Consider the following 18,638-nt stretch of genomic DNA (forward strand, 5'->3'; position numbering starts at 1 on the left):
GACCTCTGTCTCTGACATAGCATGGCTTGAATCATACTAGAAAGCTTCTGTTTGGTTAAAAGAATTAGCTTCCTTGGGGTGCCTGGGTGGCTCAGTGGGTTAAAGCCTCTGCTTTCAGCTCAGGTCATGATCTCAGGGTCCTGGGATCAAACCCTCCATCCGGCTCTCTGCTCAGCTGGGAGCCTGGTTCCCTGCTCTCGCTCTCTCTCTCTGCCTGCCTCTCTGCCTACTATCTATCTGTCAAATAAATAAAGTCTTTAATAATAATAATAATAATAATAAATTAGCTTCCTTAAGCTGCATGCCCTCTTGCATTTCTATGTATCCCAATTCACCATTCTTTGTAACACAGTGTGATTAATGCCTGTATTTTCTTTCCCAGTTATCTGACAATTTCTGAAGCTATAAGGCAGGTACCAGTCTGTACATGTAGATGACAAAGGAGGTAAACAATGATGAAGCTTTAAAAAGGAGGGAAAATAAAGCTTAAAAAGCTCAGAGGGATGGTGACCCTCCGACCATCATCAAATAAAAGGATTATTCTCTTTTTCCATACATACCAGAAATATAGAGGAGGCTTGGCAGTCAAACGCACATCAGACAGCTTATATTTGTGCTGTATGGTAGTTGTGACTCTTTTTCAATTGACTTCATCACTGTAGGGGAAAAAAGTGAAATAACTCAGAAATTGACAAAAAGCATCACTGCCCTTTTTCCCCCCCAACAGAAGACTGAGGCATTGCCTGGGTTATCTGACTCTGTGAGGTCTCCACATTCCATTGTCTTTGAGCTATTTTGAAACTCTATAATCTGGAGAGTACTGATAACAGCACCAGGGATTCTTATCCATAGAAATGCAAATTTTCCCAGCTCAGATAGACTTGATCATTATTGCCCTATGGATATTGACCAAATTTACATGACCTAAGCAAATTCATTTCAGCAATCCTGACTGGTACATGTTTGTTTGCTCTTTCCTTTCTCCTTTGAACTAGCTGTAACATCTTACTGCTTTGCCTCATTAATTATTTCAGTAAAATATTTTATAGGTATTCATTTTATATCTGAGAGTCATGATTATACTTTCTAAAAGAGAGTATATTGTAACATAAACAGTGTTTTCAAATTGGAATACAATACCCCCTAAGTCAAACTCAGCATTTTCTCTCCTAAAAAAAAGAAGTTTTGGTTGTCATAATTTGGCAGGTCTTTTTTTGTTTGTTTGTTTTTCTAAGATTTATTTATTTGAAGAGAGAGTGCACACGTAAGAGGGTGGGGCAGAGGGAAAGGCAGAGAGAGAGAATCCACAAGCAGACAGCCGTCGAAGCGTGGAGCCCTGTCAAGGGGCTCAAAACCAGGACCCTGAGATCATACCCTGAGCCAAAATCAAGAGCCAGTGGTTTTAAGCCATTGAATCACCCAGGTGCCCTGTAGGTTGGCAGGTCTCAGTGGGATCAGTTAGTTCTTTTTTTTTTTTTTTTTAAGATTTTATTTATTTATTTGACAGCGAGAGAGAGAGATCACAAGAAGGCAGGCAGAGAGAGAGAGAGAGAGAGAGGGAAGCAGGCTCCCGCTGAGCAGAGAGGCGGATGCGGGACTCAATCCCAGGACCCCGAGATCATGACCTGAGCCGAAGGCAGTGGCTTAACCCACTGAGCCACCCAGCACCCCGGATCAGTTAGTTCTTAAGTGAGCAGTGGGAGCTCATTTGAAGCAGGGTACACTCATCAGTTTTCCACAACCCTCATTAGTATTTAAGTTTGCAAACCCTACTTTTCATACATGTCAGGGTGTCCCCTTTTTAAAGTTTTTATTTGTTTTTAAAGGAAATCCTCTGGCCTTGGGGTGCCTGGATGGCTCAGTGGGTTAAAGCCTCTGCCTTCAGCTCGGGTCATGATCTCAGGGTCCTGGGATGGAGCTCCGCATTGGGCTCTCTGCTCTGCAGGGAGCCTGCTCCCTGGTCTCTCTGCCTGCTTCTCTTTCTCTGTCTACTTGTGATCTCTGTCTGTCAAGTAAAGAAATAAAATCTTTAAAAAAAAAAAAAAAAAAAAAAAGGAATTCCTCTGGCCTTAAGGTACACAGAATTAAGTTCATTCGTTTGTCAACATGTGACACACATTCACCATTACCCTGTCTTCTCTTTTGCTTTATTTAATGTACGGATGTGTCCCTCCCCTTACCATTGGCATTCTCTCTAGTCTATTTAAATAAACGTCTTCCCAATCCATATTTTATACATTTATTTAGATATATGGCTTCTTGGAAACATTGATTTAAATCTATGGATTCTTTCAATCGCACAGTGCCGGTCTGCATGCTGCTTAAGTTCCGTGAATGGTAGTACAATACCTAGGTCATTCTGCTGCTTCGTTTTTATACAAATACTGTTTATGAGATCCATGCTAAATAAAGTTCGTTACATGTTAAATAAAGTTCATTACTCATGATGGCTGCAGAGCATTCTGTCATATGTGTACAATACGTTTCCGCAACCTTTCTCCTCACAACGGAATCAAAATTAGTTCCCACTGCCTGCTACCCCAACAGAGCAACAACGGCCTTCCTAGCGTCTACTTCTTGTCCACCGGGGAGACAGTCGTGACCTTCTGGATCTCATGGTATTCATATGCTTGCTTAGACTCAACACTTCCCTGTGGATCTCCAGGGTGGCAACTCCTCTCCCACCAGCTCTGCGTGAGGGTTCCTGATGCCTCAGTATTTCCAATACTGACACAATTTTTTTGTGTTTGCTAATTCTTTTTATTGTCTTTGCTTTTCAATAAATTTAATACTTGCCACACAGTCCTGTCTGAAGGTTTTTTTTTTTTTTAAGATTTTATTTATTTATTTGACAGAGGGAGAGATCACAAGCAGGCAGAGAGGCAGGCAGGGGGTGTGGGGGAGAAGCAGGCTCCCCGCTGAGCAGAGAGAGCCCGATGCGGGGCTCGATCCCAGGACCCTGAAATCATGACCTGAGCCAAAGGCAGAGGCTTAACCCACTGAGCCACCCAGGCATCCCACTGTCTGAAGTTTTTTTTTTTTTGTTGTTGTTGTTGTTTTTTTTAAGATTTTATTTATTTATTTGACAGAGAGAAATCACAAGCAGACAGAGAGGCAAGCAGAGAGAGAGGAAGGGAAGCAGGCTCCCCGCTGAGCAGAGAACCCGATGCGGGGCTCGATCCCAGGACCCTGAGACCATGACCTGAGCCGAAGGCAGAGGCTTAACCCACTGAGCCACCCAGGCGCCCCTGTCTGAAGTTTTAAGTTAACTGTTCAGAGTGAACAAGAAATGGATTTCTCTATTGAATTTACAAAACATTTAGCTTTGTTGAGAAATAGTTTTTCATCTTTTTTTTTTTATTTTATTATTTACCATTATACAGCATTCAGGGATAATACAGCTGTCTTAAGATCTCAAATCTGAGAAACACATCTCTGCCAGGAGTTGCACCTGCTGCTTATCAGGGTGGTCAGTTTCTATCCCAGGACTTAGTACAACCCGTCTGATCTGTCCCACAACACTCAGGTGCCAGCCATCCGGGAGTGCCCCACTAGTAACATAACTTTTTCAAATTTATAGATTGAGTGATGGTATTTTTTTCTGTTCTTAATTTACATTTTCCTTCTTATGATTTATTTTCTTCTTGAAAGTGCCCTTGACATTAGCAGAAGAGCAACCACAGAAAAAGAGGGCTAATAAATGAAGAGAAATGAAAGGACTATATTCAATAAGTTCCTTTTCTCCAAGTCCATAAGGAAAGAAATAAACAACCATAGACTCAGTGTTTTTAAGATCAGATCCTAAAAGATGAGGTCTATTTGACTCAGACATTGAAAAACAGATAGAAAAACATATGCATAATCTAAAAAGACAAACAAATTAATGAAATATTTAAATTTTCCACAACTAGCAACTAAGATTTAGATGTGGTTCAATTTTCATATGCTACATATACTAACGTAAGATATAGTTTATTTATCCCCAACTTCCCAATAGTCACAGTAGAAACAGTGCTGAGGGTCCAAATCTCATGGGCCCACAAAAATATGTTAATTTCTTTAAATTTTTTTTAAAAGGAACTTTTAGGCCAAAGCATATATTTTAATATGTTTTTAAGGTTTTTTTGGAAGAAGGTATTGTACTACCATTCACGCAACTGAAAATCATTATGTGGCCTTGATTTTATAGGGCTACATAATTTTATTAATTTGAGTGGCTATAGAGAAACACAGTTTTTATATTTACTTTTTGGATATCCTTTTCTGCTTAAAAAAGCAATTTATACCTATATATTTATTTTTTTATGAAAAATAGATCTAGTCTATAACCATGAATCCTAAACAAGACAACACTTTCCAGGACTGTTTTGCAGTGAAGCATGGCATCTGATCATATGGAAGGAATTGTTGATTTTAGCAGCAACTATATCAGAAGACTGGGCAATTGATTCTTTGATATAAAGAGGATTTCTTTTTTATTATTTCAACATCAATTCACATGTGCTACATGACTAACCATGTAGATATTGACTTGAACATGCTAAAAAACAAGTTTGCACCTTGAAACCTTGAAGAAAGAAGACAGATAACCCTGTCTTCTTTTTCCTTCTTGGGCCATTACTATAAAAATACATGTAACACAGGAGCTCTGTGTTATCCAAAGTAAGAATAAGGTCTATAACAAGTAGACAGCATACACCATGATCAAGCAAAATGGCCACTTGGAATACACTAAATCCATTCTAAGTGTCGTCTTGGGATACAGGTGAGGATGAGGGAGAGTATTTCAGTGCTCGCTCTTTTATCTCCTTCTACTTCCCTCTTCCACTCAGATTATGCAAGTCTCAAACCCCTTCCATCTCAAATGATACCCTGTCCTCATCTAGTTATTACTCTTTCCTGGGCCTTTCTCCTTAAACTTCTTCTTCTTCTTCTTCTTTTTTAAGATTTTTATTTATTTATTTGACAGAGAGAGAGAGATCACAAGTAGGCAGAGGTTGGGAGTGGGGAATCAGGCTCCCTGATGAGCAGAGAGCCCCATTCAGGGCTTGATCCCAGGACCCCCAGACCAGAGGTTTTAACCCTCTGAGCCACCCAGGCACCCCCCTCCTTAAGCTTCTTAAAACACTCAATGTCTCCATTTCCTCACTGCCTCTCTTCCTTCCTTATGTCACTTCTACCCGAATTTCTCCCCATTACCCCACTGATAACTGTGCGAATGAAGTCCAATAAATAGATTAAGAATTCCTGTATTTAAGGGCGCCTGGGTGGCTCAGTGGGTTAAAGCCTCTGCCTTCGGCTCAGGTCAAGATCCCAGGGTCCTGTGATGGAGCCCCGCATCGCATCGGGCTCTCTGCTCAGCAGGGAGCCTGCTTTCTCCTCTTTCTGCCTGCTTATGATCTCTGTCTGTCAAATAAATAAATAAAATCTTAAAAAAAAAAAAAGAATTCCTGTATTTATAGACATTTAGATTATTTCCCACCTTTGGCCATACAAAAAAGCACCGCTGCGGGAAAGATGCTTGCAGATTCTGTCTGTGCACCCTTGCGGGGTATTTTTCCGAGATGAATTCCCGGAAATGTAATTGGAGAGGCTGAAGAACAAAAGTTTTAACAGATACTGCCAAAGTATCTTCCAAAAGGGCTGAACGAATTTACATTCCCCTTTATTAGCGCTCTCTATCACAACTGACAGCAGATTCTTTTCTTTTGGGAAATCTCTACACTACACATCCTAAAATCAAGTGTAGATTAGCATAATTTGGGGAGCTGGTGAAAATGTAGATTCCTAGACCCTACTCTTGGTCAGAACCTTTAACAAGCTACCTGGCTGATTCTGATGCCCTAGATTAAAGTTTAGAGAAACTATTCTTGCTCCCTTGACCTTTCTTCTATCTTTCTGCCCTTCCCATGTAGTTCTTCTTATGCTCAGGCTTTAAACAGTAGTGATCTCAGGGCTTACCTCTTTTCACTCCACATAATGCCATTGAGTGACATTATCAACTCACATGGTTTAAATTACGATGCTGGTAAATCCCAAAGGAGTATCTCCAGCTCTGGCCTCTCCCAAGAAAATCACACCACATATCCAATTGTCTCTGGGCTAAATCCACATGGATGTTCCATAAATTAAAGGGAAACAGTGCTTGATGCATCACCTTTCCCCATGTATCTACCCTTTCTGTATTCTCTCACTGGTGGTGACCCCCTTAAACAAAGTCTGTGTCTGCTGCTTGCCATTCATTTCCCAATTCCCATCTATCCTCTGCTGCTGATTATACCCCCTAACTACTTCTCCAGTTCTTTTGCTATCCTCTCTACCTAGAATCACTGCCCTTGTTCTTACCATCATCATATCCCGCACCTAATCTGGTGAAAGTAACTGGTCTCCAGATCTCTCTTCTTCTGTCTGTTTCCTTCTCATCTACCCCTGGCAGAGACAGAACGAGCTATCACAAATACTCTATGCCCAAGTTACTTTCTGCTCTAAAACCTCTCCAAGGCTCTGCTGTAAAGCAAGGCATCCGTGCTTCTCTGACCCTCCACTCTCACCAGCTTTCCTCCCCTAGCTATTCTCATCATACACTCCCTTCCATCATAAAACCAACCTGCTTCTATTACCTGGACACACCACGCTATTTCATGGCTCCATGCTTATTCCCTGTCCTTTGTCTAAAGAGCCTGTCCCCTTTTTCTTTTATTTTGCTCAATTAATTTTTATTCATAGTAGAAGACTAGGTTTAATCCATTCTAGGAAGCAGTGTTTGAATTCAGCTCAGATAAAATGTGTATTCTTTGTATTCCACGATCACACATTTCCATTCCTTCCTTCCCTCCTTCAACAAATGCTAATGGAGTGATTTCTAGGCATGGGCATCCTAACAAGCACTGAGAACATGGTGGGGAATAAAATGGAGTAGGCCTTATGCCCACTGACACATCCAAGGCCTTATTGTATTATAATAAAGTTTGTTTCTTATATCTGCCTCCTCAAATAGACTGTAAGCTCCTTAAAATTAATGGCAATATCTTACTTGTCATCTTCGTAACCTCATTATTTAGAATAAGCCCTCAACTAAAATTTTGGCCAAAAATGGACAGAATCCACCCAAATGAGATGATCATGACTTGCAAATTATCTGATAATTTTCATTGGTAATTTAGATGAGACTAAAAGTCAGTTTTTAGAAAATTATTTTAATCTGAGGCTGGAAAATGTTATTTTCTATAAAGCTACCTTATAGATAAAAATTCTAATCAATTTTGGGAATCCAGAAACATCCAAATCTGAATGCCTTCAGAGCCTTGGGAGAATTTCTACAACTATAAAAAAAACTTCTGAAAGGTATATTTCACCTTTTTATGTTCCTTGTAATTCAAGAGACACTTCTTTAAAAAAAAAAAAGAACTTGTAGAAAAGACAGTGTTTAATTAAAATTAAAATATATCTGTTGTCTCTATCTGCTTTGCTAGTTTATAAAATATAGCAGCTTATAAGAGATACCCACAAATGTTTCGGATGCAATGGAAGGGCCAAAAATAAGCTATATTTGAGTGTCAGCAGTTCCCTGGGACTAAATGGCAAGTCTTCATACTTTTACATGGTTCATTTAGAAGCTTGAGACAGGTTTGTAATGTCGGCACACAGGTTATCAGAAATACCAGATGCTTCCTCACTATGAAAGTGCTCAGCACATGCGAAAGACTATTTTGCAGACTTAGACTTCTACAACATGAGATTGCAAGAATATGACTTTGGGCTCAGCAAAGCAGGATTGGGTCTTCTTCGGGTTTAATTTTTTTTAAAGCATAGATGTTCCCCCTAAAGCATAAGATCCACACCACATTTGAAAGGCGACTAGATCCCATTTCCAAGAGATGGCTGAACATATATCATGTCTATGAATCAGAACACTGCCTCACACGTTTTTAGTGTGGGAGTTTACAGGAGTTCTCTAGATAGCCAGAGTGATGTAGCAGATGTTAGCACAAAGGAAAGAGCAAATGAGATGTGAATTACAGGGTGACGAGGCTTGTATGAATCTCATTTGTTTAACCATCTGAATGGTGCTCCAGGTATTAAATGAGCTAGATACTATTGAACGCAATTTTCTGAACAGCCACAAAGGTGGTTTAATGAACTATGCCCACTTGAATGTCCTCATATCATCTTGCTCTTTCAACCAGCCATGGCTTACTTAGCTTTTCTCCCCAAGTCTTTTCAAGTAATGCTTTGGGTGATTATGACCTTGTCATTCTCTTTTCTAGGTAATATAACATCAGGAATTATTACATGATTAGTAATTTAATTAGCAGGTGTATTAGCAGAGATTCTTTTGCAAATTAAGAACTTACTCTTAATAACCACTCAACATCTACGGAGCTGGCAGTTTGAGGGTTGCAAATTTAATTGCTTTACTTTTTCTTACCCACGCCTGGCTACTAGAAACTGCCATATCCCTGACTTTCCAAAATGTTACTTTTCTGAAAACAACTCTGAGGCCTCCACAGTTCTTCCAATGGCTTAATGACTTGATCGTATTAGTGATGCAAAGGTATTGGCCCAGGAGAGCTTCTTTTTAAGCCTTCCTGTCACTTCTGAAACCAGGTGAAACCACTTATTCTTGAGTAGGCAGTGGAGACTATAATTTAGTTTGCCAAGAATAATGGATAGTTCTGTCTTTCATTTCTCATTCGCTGGATGCGATTCCCTGTTCACAGATGAGAATTTCAGTGGGCTGGTAGGATAAGTTCATTTTAAAGCTCACCCAGAGATCTTCTATCTTTTACCTACTTTTGGGAAATAATTGGATAGAGAATAACACTTAAAACATGTAATACTTTTGGGGTTGCAAAGTCAACAGTTCCAGGAAAATTTTCTGACTTGTAGACAATGTGGATTTTTTTAAAAATGCTTTAATTAAAAGTATTGACTTGCACCATAATGCCAGAGTAGTAAACAGAATTTTGTTTTTCCATTTTGTTAAAAATGGCATCAGTTTCAGATTATATAAGCCTAATAAAACTGGTGTGATGAATAAAAAAATCTTATTTTCTTAAAAAAAGATTAACACTAAAATATGGATGAATCCACATGTTTAAGTATGATATCCTGGGACTTAAAAGCATCTTCTGTGAGTGTCTTATGTTTGTGAGAACTGGAAATCAAGAAAAGACCAGTAAGATAAGGAAACTCTTTTTAAGGGAAGTTCAAGGGCCAAAAGAGGTGCAATGTGACTGATTATCCAACATCCAAGGTTAAAATAAACATCCACTCAAAGAAACTGATAAAATAGAAAATTTGCTGGATGTATCCATGCAAACGTCAGCCACCAGTGGTATGCTGCAGCCAGCTCCCAAGAGTCTAGCAAGGGGGAGAATATCTACAACTTTTCCCAAGTCTGTGTTTAGTGACATCCTGTTAGCAACTGACATTGGCCAATGTGAAAGTATTTACACCACAAAAACTAGCAAAGGCTAGGGTCTATTTTTTGTTTTAGTTCTTCTGGTCATACCATTCCATTCTGAACAATGGCAGTTCCGTCTCAGAAGGGATAGGACCTGGAAAGAGAGTAACGAGTCAATTAAGATTATTTTCTATAACTCTGGGGTTTCAGAGGCTTTCCTGCTTACTCTTACTGCTTCTGTTCTCTTTCTGTTCAACTTTTGTGGTTAGGCCTGGTTTCCAAGTTCAAATGCTCTATGGAGACATATAGTAAAACCGGGGTGTATTGTGTCATCAGAGCACCTACTGTCAGCTAAGAGACAATGATGGGTCTGTATTAGAATACTGAGTCTTGCCTAGTGATAGCACTTATACCCTTACCACCCACCCCCCGCCCCGACATGGTCTAATGTATATATACCAGCCAGATGACCCTGTTTCTGTGATAGTCGGTAGCATTCTCAAGTCTTCTAGTAGATTCCATCCAATTTGAAGTAGAATTAAAGTTCTGCCATATCTTAAAGGACCCAGGACCAGATTCCTTCCTCTTCTTGGATATCAGGGTCCACCACGCTGCCCTTTCATTTCCCTTTCTTCCGGCTGTACCTCCTTTTGCTTTTTCTCAGACTAACAGGGCATCCTGGTACTTCAGAGCCTTTATACATTGTATTCCCTTTGTGGCATATATGTACTAGAAGATGAAAGGAGGTTGACTACAGGGGGATGATTTCACCAGAACAGGTATCAACCAAGGTTAGTAGTCTTATGATACATACAGCCTGAACAGGAGGCACAAGCAGTGTCTGGGTAGTAAACGAGATTCATAAAGAGATGGGATCAAAGAAAAATAAGATAAAATGGAGAAATGCCAAGGAGCAATAAAACAATTACCTGGGTAGTTATGCTGCAACAAGACTTTCAAAATGTCACAGGGCAAATAAAACCAAACTGGTCACTATTAATGAGGCTCCCTTTATTTTAATAATGCATGATACTTCAGAGAGAGTCAAACAATTATGGGATAAACCAACCATAAAATTAAAATATATAAGGTTGACAAGTGCTAAAGAATTTGAAAATTAATGGGTGAATACACTGCAATTTCCCCCTGATAAATAAGGAATCACACTTTTTCTTAGATTACTATAGATCCTTAGGTAAATCAAGAAAAATATTTTGCAAAAGATGTGAAGTGGGGATGATTATTGCTAAGATATTTTATTAATATGTATAGTAAACAACAATAACCATTAACCATGTACCAATTATTAAAACACTAAATTATAGATAAATAGATCTCTACATGTATATATTGAATATATGACAGCAACTCTATGAGAGGGGTGGTAGGAAGAATGCCATATTATTGATGAAGAAACCGAGGTAGAGAGTGGTTAAACACCAGGATGTGCTTTAATTAACTGCTAACTTGAATTGCTAGGACTTGAGCATAGGCAGTTTACAAACAAAACCTATTCTCTTAACCACTCTACATGCTGATTTGTAGAAAATTCTTTCTTTTTTTTTTATTTTATTTATTTGACAGAGAGAAATCACAACTAGGCAGAGAGGCAAGCAGAGAGAGAGGAGGAAGCAGGCTCCCTGCAGAGTAGAGAGCCCGATTCGGGGCTCGATCCCAGGACCCTGGGATCATGACCTGAGCCGAAGGCAGAGGCTTTAACCCACTGAGCCTCCCAGGCGCCCCTGTAGAAAATTATTTTTTATACACTTGCATTTTCTTTAGCTTTTAAGGCCAAAGATTGCCTTTGGTATGAAATTCAAAGACAGCTTGTTTCTGTTTCCTCAAGCTCTATATCCAAGTCATAAACCCTCCTGCTCTCTGCCTGTCTGCCTCACCTTCCCATTGGGGCATGCAGTCCCCTATCTCCAGGGGGCTCCATGTCAACCCATTGTACAGAGTAAAAGCGCTCACCCTATCTCTTCCTTCTCAGAGGGTAGAGACGGCCTGTCATTCCTATATGGTCTGTGTACCAGGGCCCATCTCGAAGTGGTTTGTAACTGGCCCTTGACAAGGTAAATACAGACATTGAGAGTTAAAATTTTAGTAACTTATATTATTACTATTTGGCATAGTCATTTACATCTATTTAATTAAATAATGAATATTTCAGCCTGTATTTTTTATATTTTTTCCATCCTGTTTTTATAGTCATTCATTTTATATATATATTGGTTAGAAAACACAAAGTGGTTTTCACAGAGAGATAACTTGAACAACCTTCTTTACTGAAGGTGACCAACCATCCTGCCTTCCTGAGACCAAGGGAGTTCCCAGAACATGGTGCTTTCACTTTTAAAAATGGGAGTGTCCAGGACGCCTGGGTGGCTCAGTTGATTAAGCAACTGCCTTCAGCTCGGGTCGTGATCTCGGAGTCCCGAAATCGAGTCCTGCATTGGGCTCTCAGCTCCGTGGGGAGTCTGCTTCTCCCTCTGACCTTCTCCCCTCTCATGCTCTCTCTCACTCTCGCTCTCTCTCTCTCAAATAAATAAATAAAATCTTTTAAAAAAAAAAATGGGAGTGTCCCTAGCAAACCTAGACATGTGGGTCAACCTAACTCTACAGTTCCTAGCTCAAATTTTAAAATCTTTTATTTGTCTTTTACAGTCCTTTTAAAAGTCCGATCTCACTTTACCAACCATCCTTGCTATTTCCTTTCCTCTAACGCTTACCACTTTATTTTCTGAAATCAAGAATTGTCCACAAAAAGGTTTGTGAATGGAGGATATGATTCATCCTGAAGGCCAACTCTGATCCCATTCTGTCATTATCCAGAGTACTGAGCTGAGGCCTTATCTGAGCCGCACAGGCACCGCAGTGCAGGGGGAGGAGCATGGGGCACACTCTACTACTCTTCCTGGTCGGCCCTTGAGAGTAATTCTCCTCTTTAATCCTGCTTACTTGTTGTAATGGTTAATTTTATGTGTCAGCTTGGCTGACCACAGGGCACCCAGATAATTAGAAGCATTGTTTTGGATATGTATGTGAGGGAGTTTTCTGGGTGAGATTAATATTTGAATCAGTGGACTGAGAAAAGCAGATCACTCTCTCCATTGTGGGTGGGCCTCCTCTAATTCATTGTAGACCTTAATAGAACAAAGAGAAGTAAGAGACAGTTGGCTCTCTCTGCTAAATCATTTTTGAGCTGGAATATGGATCTTCTCCTACACTGAGATTGGAACTTATCATTAGCTGAACCATCAGCAGGCCTAGTGCTCAGGCTTTCCTGACTCGGACAGTAATCACACCACTGGCGTTCCCAGGTCTCCAATTTGCAAGTGGCAGAGTGTGGGACTTCCCAGCCTCCATAATCATGTAAATTCTTTATAAAAAAGAAATAGATAGATGATTATAGACATAGCCACATATGGGGCTATATCCCATTGGTTCAGCTTCTCTGAAGGACCCTAATATACTCATCTATAAAGTAGTGTGGGTATCAAAAGGCTGCTGGGCAAATTACAGGAGATAATGTATATAAAGCAAGTTAACAACCTACATGAATCTTATGAACATGTTATGCAGTACAATTAAACTATTGCTACTATTTCAAAAGAGAGCAATGATATTGGCCATGGATCCAAGGGCATGTAGAAGTGAGAAGGGATTGCTGATTGTCTTTCTTGATTTAATTTGGCAAAAATACATGTTGATCACTGTCTGAAAATTCTCCAATTTGCCATTCTGAATTAGATCCACATTAATTCTGAGTGTCAAAAATCAAAATTATTGAAAATAGCAGACAATGTGTGGTGCTGTCCTCCTTTACTGCATGGAATGTATTATAGTGCAACACTGATAAACATTGTTTCACAGAAATGAACAAATGAGACATCTTGTTTCATTGTTGTTCTAAAACAATATTGCTCACGTTTTGCACACCAGATGTTACATTTTCTTTTCACGATTTTGTATTTAATGTACTTAGAGCTTGAGTTTGTTGTTAAATCGAACACACTCTAATTTACGATAGAATATTTGCCAACACTATGTAAATATTTTTGGAAGTGGAAAAACTACTTTAATCAAACTGTGAAACCAGACACAGTCTATAAATCTCACTTTCAAAACCAAACTTCCACGTAGGCCTTATGCCATGATATTTGTCTGCTTGTTTTGTATCAGCATTTCTTGTAGGTCATTAGGATGGTAGCTGAGGTTGTCACCAGGCTAGTCAAGTGTGAATCTTACATGTGGCGCTTTCTACTGCCGGATGTAAAATCCTGTAAAAAGTTGAAGGTCAGTTTTGCCGTCTGTTCATTTTTAAGTGTAGGAAAATACAAGCATTCCTTTATAAACAATGCTCATGTTTTTTGGAAATTAAATATTGATAGTCTGGCCATGTACTAGCTTAGGTTGAATGTATCTGAACTTGAACAATTTCAGTGCTTAATAGTATCAATGCAATATTCATTTTTAGATAATGAAACCTGTGTAAGAGTCTGGCCAGTTTGCTTAAACTACATATTTCTGTCCACCTCAACACTGAACTGGGTCATTTCTATTGAATTCTGCCAGCTTTCAGTGAGATCTTGGTGGCAGGTGAAGCTGGATTTAAATCTTACCTTGTGCCACTATGTGATTTTAGGTTTATTGTTTACTTTTCAGGTTCTCGTCTTTAACATCTATAAAATGGGAAACTATTATCTACAGCCAAGGGGTTTTGTGAGGCTTAAGTAAGAGAATTATTCCTTCATTTACTCAATAAATGCTTATGTGTCTAAAAATTCAAGGTATTCTTCTAGATGCTGAGGGTACGGCAGTGGGGAACAATCTCACTCCAAGTATAAAAGATGCTACATAAGCTTAGCATACAGTGCATCATCCGTGTTGGCTTCCTTCCCTTTAAAGTCCAAATTATTGAATATCAGATGTTCTTATGTACACCAGATTACATATAATGCCTTATATCGTTAGCTTTCCTTTCTAATTACTTATGTCCCATGTATCCTGCTAGGCTATTTGAGGGCAGGGAGTGTATCTTACAATTCTTTCTATTTTGTAGAATACTTGGCAGTAGGATGCACATAAGAGATAATGAGGAAGTGGCATTGAAGCAATTACCAATGACCGACTAGCATTTTGTCCGGGGCAGATGGAGGGAAGAGGAGGTTTGGAGAGCAGTAACATCAGTCTAGCTCTTGATTTCAAAGCCATGTTCCTTGATGACCTGATTCAGTTCTCACATTCCACCAAAAGGTATTGGCCGAAAAAGTATTGCTATTTTGAGGCATGACCAGTAGAGCAATATCCTCTGTGTCACTGGCATTTCTTTGCATATTCTAGCATCTTAATTAATCAAATTAATGTTTGATTTCATAAAAAATTAGAAGCCTTTAGCAACACAACTATTTTCAAATGTCAGTCTCCTGCTTCTCAACATATTTCATCACCACAGGATTTCCTTTTTAAGCATTTAATTATAAAATTGCCATCCCTTGGATAAGAACCAGAGGAAGCATAGTTTATAAATTTCCTCCCACACTTTCATATTTACACATGCATGCATACACACATACACACACATTTCACACCTACATATACAAGGATTTTGGATTCTATAATTGAACACTTACTCTTACTTTATTTAAGTCCCAGAGAAATAAAAATGATATTGGCTCAATATTGTGTGAGCTTTTGTTTTTAATTTTTTTAATAGGGCATAAGGCTTTTCAATATCTCAAGACTGAATCAGCACTTGGATAGATATAAATGAATGTCTTAAAGAATGAAAGTTACTGTTTTCATAAATATAAATTAATTAATCCTCTATTTCTAAATGTCCTAAAATAAGTTCAGGAGAAAATAAATATCATTTGAAAGAGAGGATACATATGGTCTTCAAAAAATGTACTTTTACTTAAAAATGTAACATTCATTTAATTTACACTCTATTCATTGTGGCTTCATTAAAGACATATTCATTCTCTCCCTAATGAAAAGAGTTTGAGTCATAGGAGTTTTATTCATTGTTATAGGTTGACATGGATACTCTTTTTCTTTTTAACAATTGAAGTTTTAGAGGGAGGAAAACATGGTTTCAGTTATAGGAACAGAATATAGAATTATAAAATCTACAAAATCATACCCAAAATTAGTCTCTTTGAACTAATCGATTTTTGGGTTTTTCTTTGCTCTCTCTGTCTTCATTGTTCCAACCCTTCCTTAACCCTGGAAAAATATAGAGACCCTCTACAACTGCTCCAACATTCTGCTAAGACCCTCTTCTAATAGCTCACTGTCTTGAATATACTGAAAACAATAAATTGCTACTTACACCAGCACTATTACAAGCATTAGCCCCTTTTATCAAAAACATCATTTTACTGACACATAATACACATACAGAGAAGAGTACATAGTTATACAGCTTGAAAAATTTTCCCATAGCAAACACATCTGGATAACCTGTGCCCATACTGCATTATCTCTTAACCACCACAACAATTCTATGTGAAGTTGGAATCTAAGGGAGGTCAGTTATAAATGGATGAGCTTGAATTTAAACGACTCCATCAAAATACAGAGTTCTTAATGACATTTGTAACTATTATCTACAGTTGGTGCGGATGAAACCATATAATCATTGTCCACCAAGCACACGTTATACTTCTTGTTACCTCCACATTTATACTATTTTTGTAACTCCAAAATGTTGGCTTTTCCTCTTCTCCTTCCTTAATTCTTTCTCCTATTCCCTACTTCTCTTTTAATGATCAGATTAAGTATAACTTTCCATTGCCTAGCATATTTTGGCAGCGTGGGGATAACAAATAGAATCCAGGCTCCGGGGGCGCCTGGGTGGCTCAGTGGGTTAAAGCCTCTGCCTTCGGCTCAGGTAATGATCCCAGGGTCCTGGGATTGAGCCCTGCATCAGGCTCTTTGCTCAAGGGGGGAGCCTGCTTCCCTTCCTCTCTCTCTGCCTATTTCTCTGCCTACTTGTGATCTCTGTCAAATAAGTAAATAAAATCTTAAAAAAAAAAAAAAAAAGAATCCGGGCTCCAGAACCAAATATTTCTGTGTTCAAATTTCACCTGGACCATTTACTAGTATATACTAAAGGTCTCTGCACATCATCCTCACGTGAAATGTAGTTTTAAAATTAACCATATCTTAGGGTTTTTCTAAACTGAAACATCAAACATGAAATGCTTAACACAATGCCTGGCAGGTGGTAGACACTCACTAAGAAGTAATTCTTATACTTAATAAGCCTTCAGCTTCTTTGTCTTCTTCCAACGGCTCAGTTAGTCTCCACTCTATATCTCTTAGTTACGCACAGCATGGCGTACTTCCTTTATATTTGCCCTAGATTATTACTGAATCATTTTCTTCTAATTCCATTTCATTAGTATGTATTTCTTATATTTCCAAAGAGGTAGTAAGCGCCTTGCAAGTAAGAAGGGCATTTCATGTTTATATGTATTCTTCATTAAAGACGCATTCTGTAGCAACCCCATATGCGTAAACATCCTTGATCCTGGCAAACCAAAGGATGAAAAAGTCCTCCATGATAGATAAAATTCTATGGGGGGGGGGGAGAGGTAGGCATCAAGCTGGCTCTCAGTCATTAAGCTTCTGCTTTAGGCTTATGTTATGATCCCAGGGTCCTGGGATCCAGCCCCGCATCAGGCGGCCTGCTTGGTGAGAAGCCTGCTTCTCCCTCTCCCACTTCCCCTGCTTTTATTTCCTCTCTTGCTATGTCTCTCTCTGTCAAATAAATAAGATCTTAAAAAAAAGAAACAAACAAACAAATCTGATATCTAGGATGCCTGGGTGGCTCAGTCAGTTAAGCAGCTGCTTTTGGCTCAGGTCATGATCTCTGGATCCTGGGATCAAGCCCCACATCAGGGTCCTTGCTCAGCAGGGTGGGGGTCTGCTTCTCTCTCTCTCTCCCTCTGCCCCTCCCCCCAATCATGCACTCTTGCTCTCTCTCAAATAAATAAATAAAATATTTTTTAAAATTATATCTAAAAGCAACCTGCACCAAATTTAATATTTTTCCTAAAGTTATTTCCCTGGTCGCACTGATATATTCATAAGGAGGAAAACAGCTGACATAAATTGTGCTTCTTAGTTTAATTTAATTATCTGTGTCATCACAGTTCGGAGGGGAAAAAAGTATAATATAATTCTAGCTCACTAATTCCATTAAAAGAAAGAAGAATTCAACTTTCTGTGAAATAAAACTTCTGCTTTGAAAAATCCACAGAACTCATTGTTGTTGTCTTAAAATTAATGAACTAACCCCTTGGCTATAAGAAGTAGTTATTGTGCAGGTGTAAAAAGAAACAAAGGCAGCCATGTAGAGAAGAAGAAACTGTGTCCTTGGAATAGAAAGTAATTAGCCTGGAAATGTAAGAAATAGAGTGGGAAATGAATGAGAATCTTAACAAAGCACCAATATACCAATTATTGCCAAAGATCCTACCCTGTCGGACAGGTAGTTAATGTTATAATTTGAGAGGAGATTTGAGATTTTTAAAGGGGGAGTACTTTGAAATCTGTTAGTGTCATAAAGTTGGGGCTTCTAGAAGCTGTCTCAGTGTTTACTATTGATATTTTACATGGTAGTTATGGAAAAAAGATATTAAATTATACATACCAGAAATACCACCCACTACTTCCAAGAAGGAATTATTCTTATTTACTTGGTCAACTCCTGTGCATTCCGGAATGGACAAAGTCCATGAAAAGGGAAATGAAAACAGAGAGGGAGTTAGAAAGCATAAAAAGGTCTATATGATAAAGAGCTCATTCTAGAGAGAATTCTTATTCTAGAGCTTTTCTCAAGAGAAGAGAAGAGGCAGTAAGCAAGACTAAGAGGGAAATTTGGGGGAATTTAGAATAAAAGAAGGGAAATAGTTTATTTTTAAGGATTTTATTTATTTACTTGAGTGAGAGAGAGACAGAGAAAGTGACAGAGAACACCAGCTGGGAGGAACCCTTTGAGCAGGGATCCTGATGTGGGGCTCGATCCCTGATGAGGGCCCTATCTCAGGACTCCAGAATCATGACCTGAGCCCAAGGCAGACATTTAACCAACTAAGCCACCCAGGCTCCCCCAGAAGGGAGATATTTTAAAGCAGCTTACTGAAGTTTGAGAGATTTTAAAAGCAAGAAAGATGAGAAACATTAATTGCTAAAAGACATGAGTATATTCCTCCTTTTGCCA

This window comes from Meles meles, chromosome 20, assembly GCF_922984935.1.
Source record: "Meles meles chromosome 20, mMelMel3.1 paternal haplotype, whole genome shotgun sequence".
Taxonomy (NCBI): domain Eukaryota; kingdom Metazoa; phylum Chordata; class Mammalia; order Carnivora; family Mustelidae; genus Meles; species Meles meles.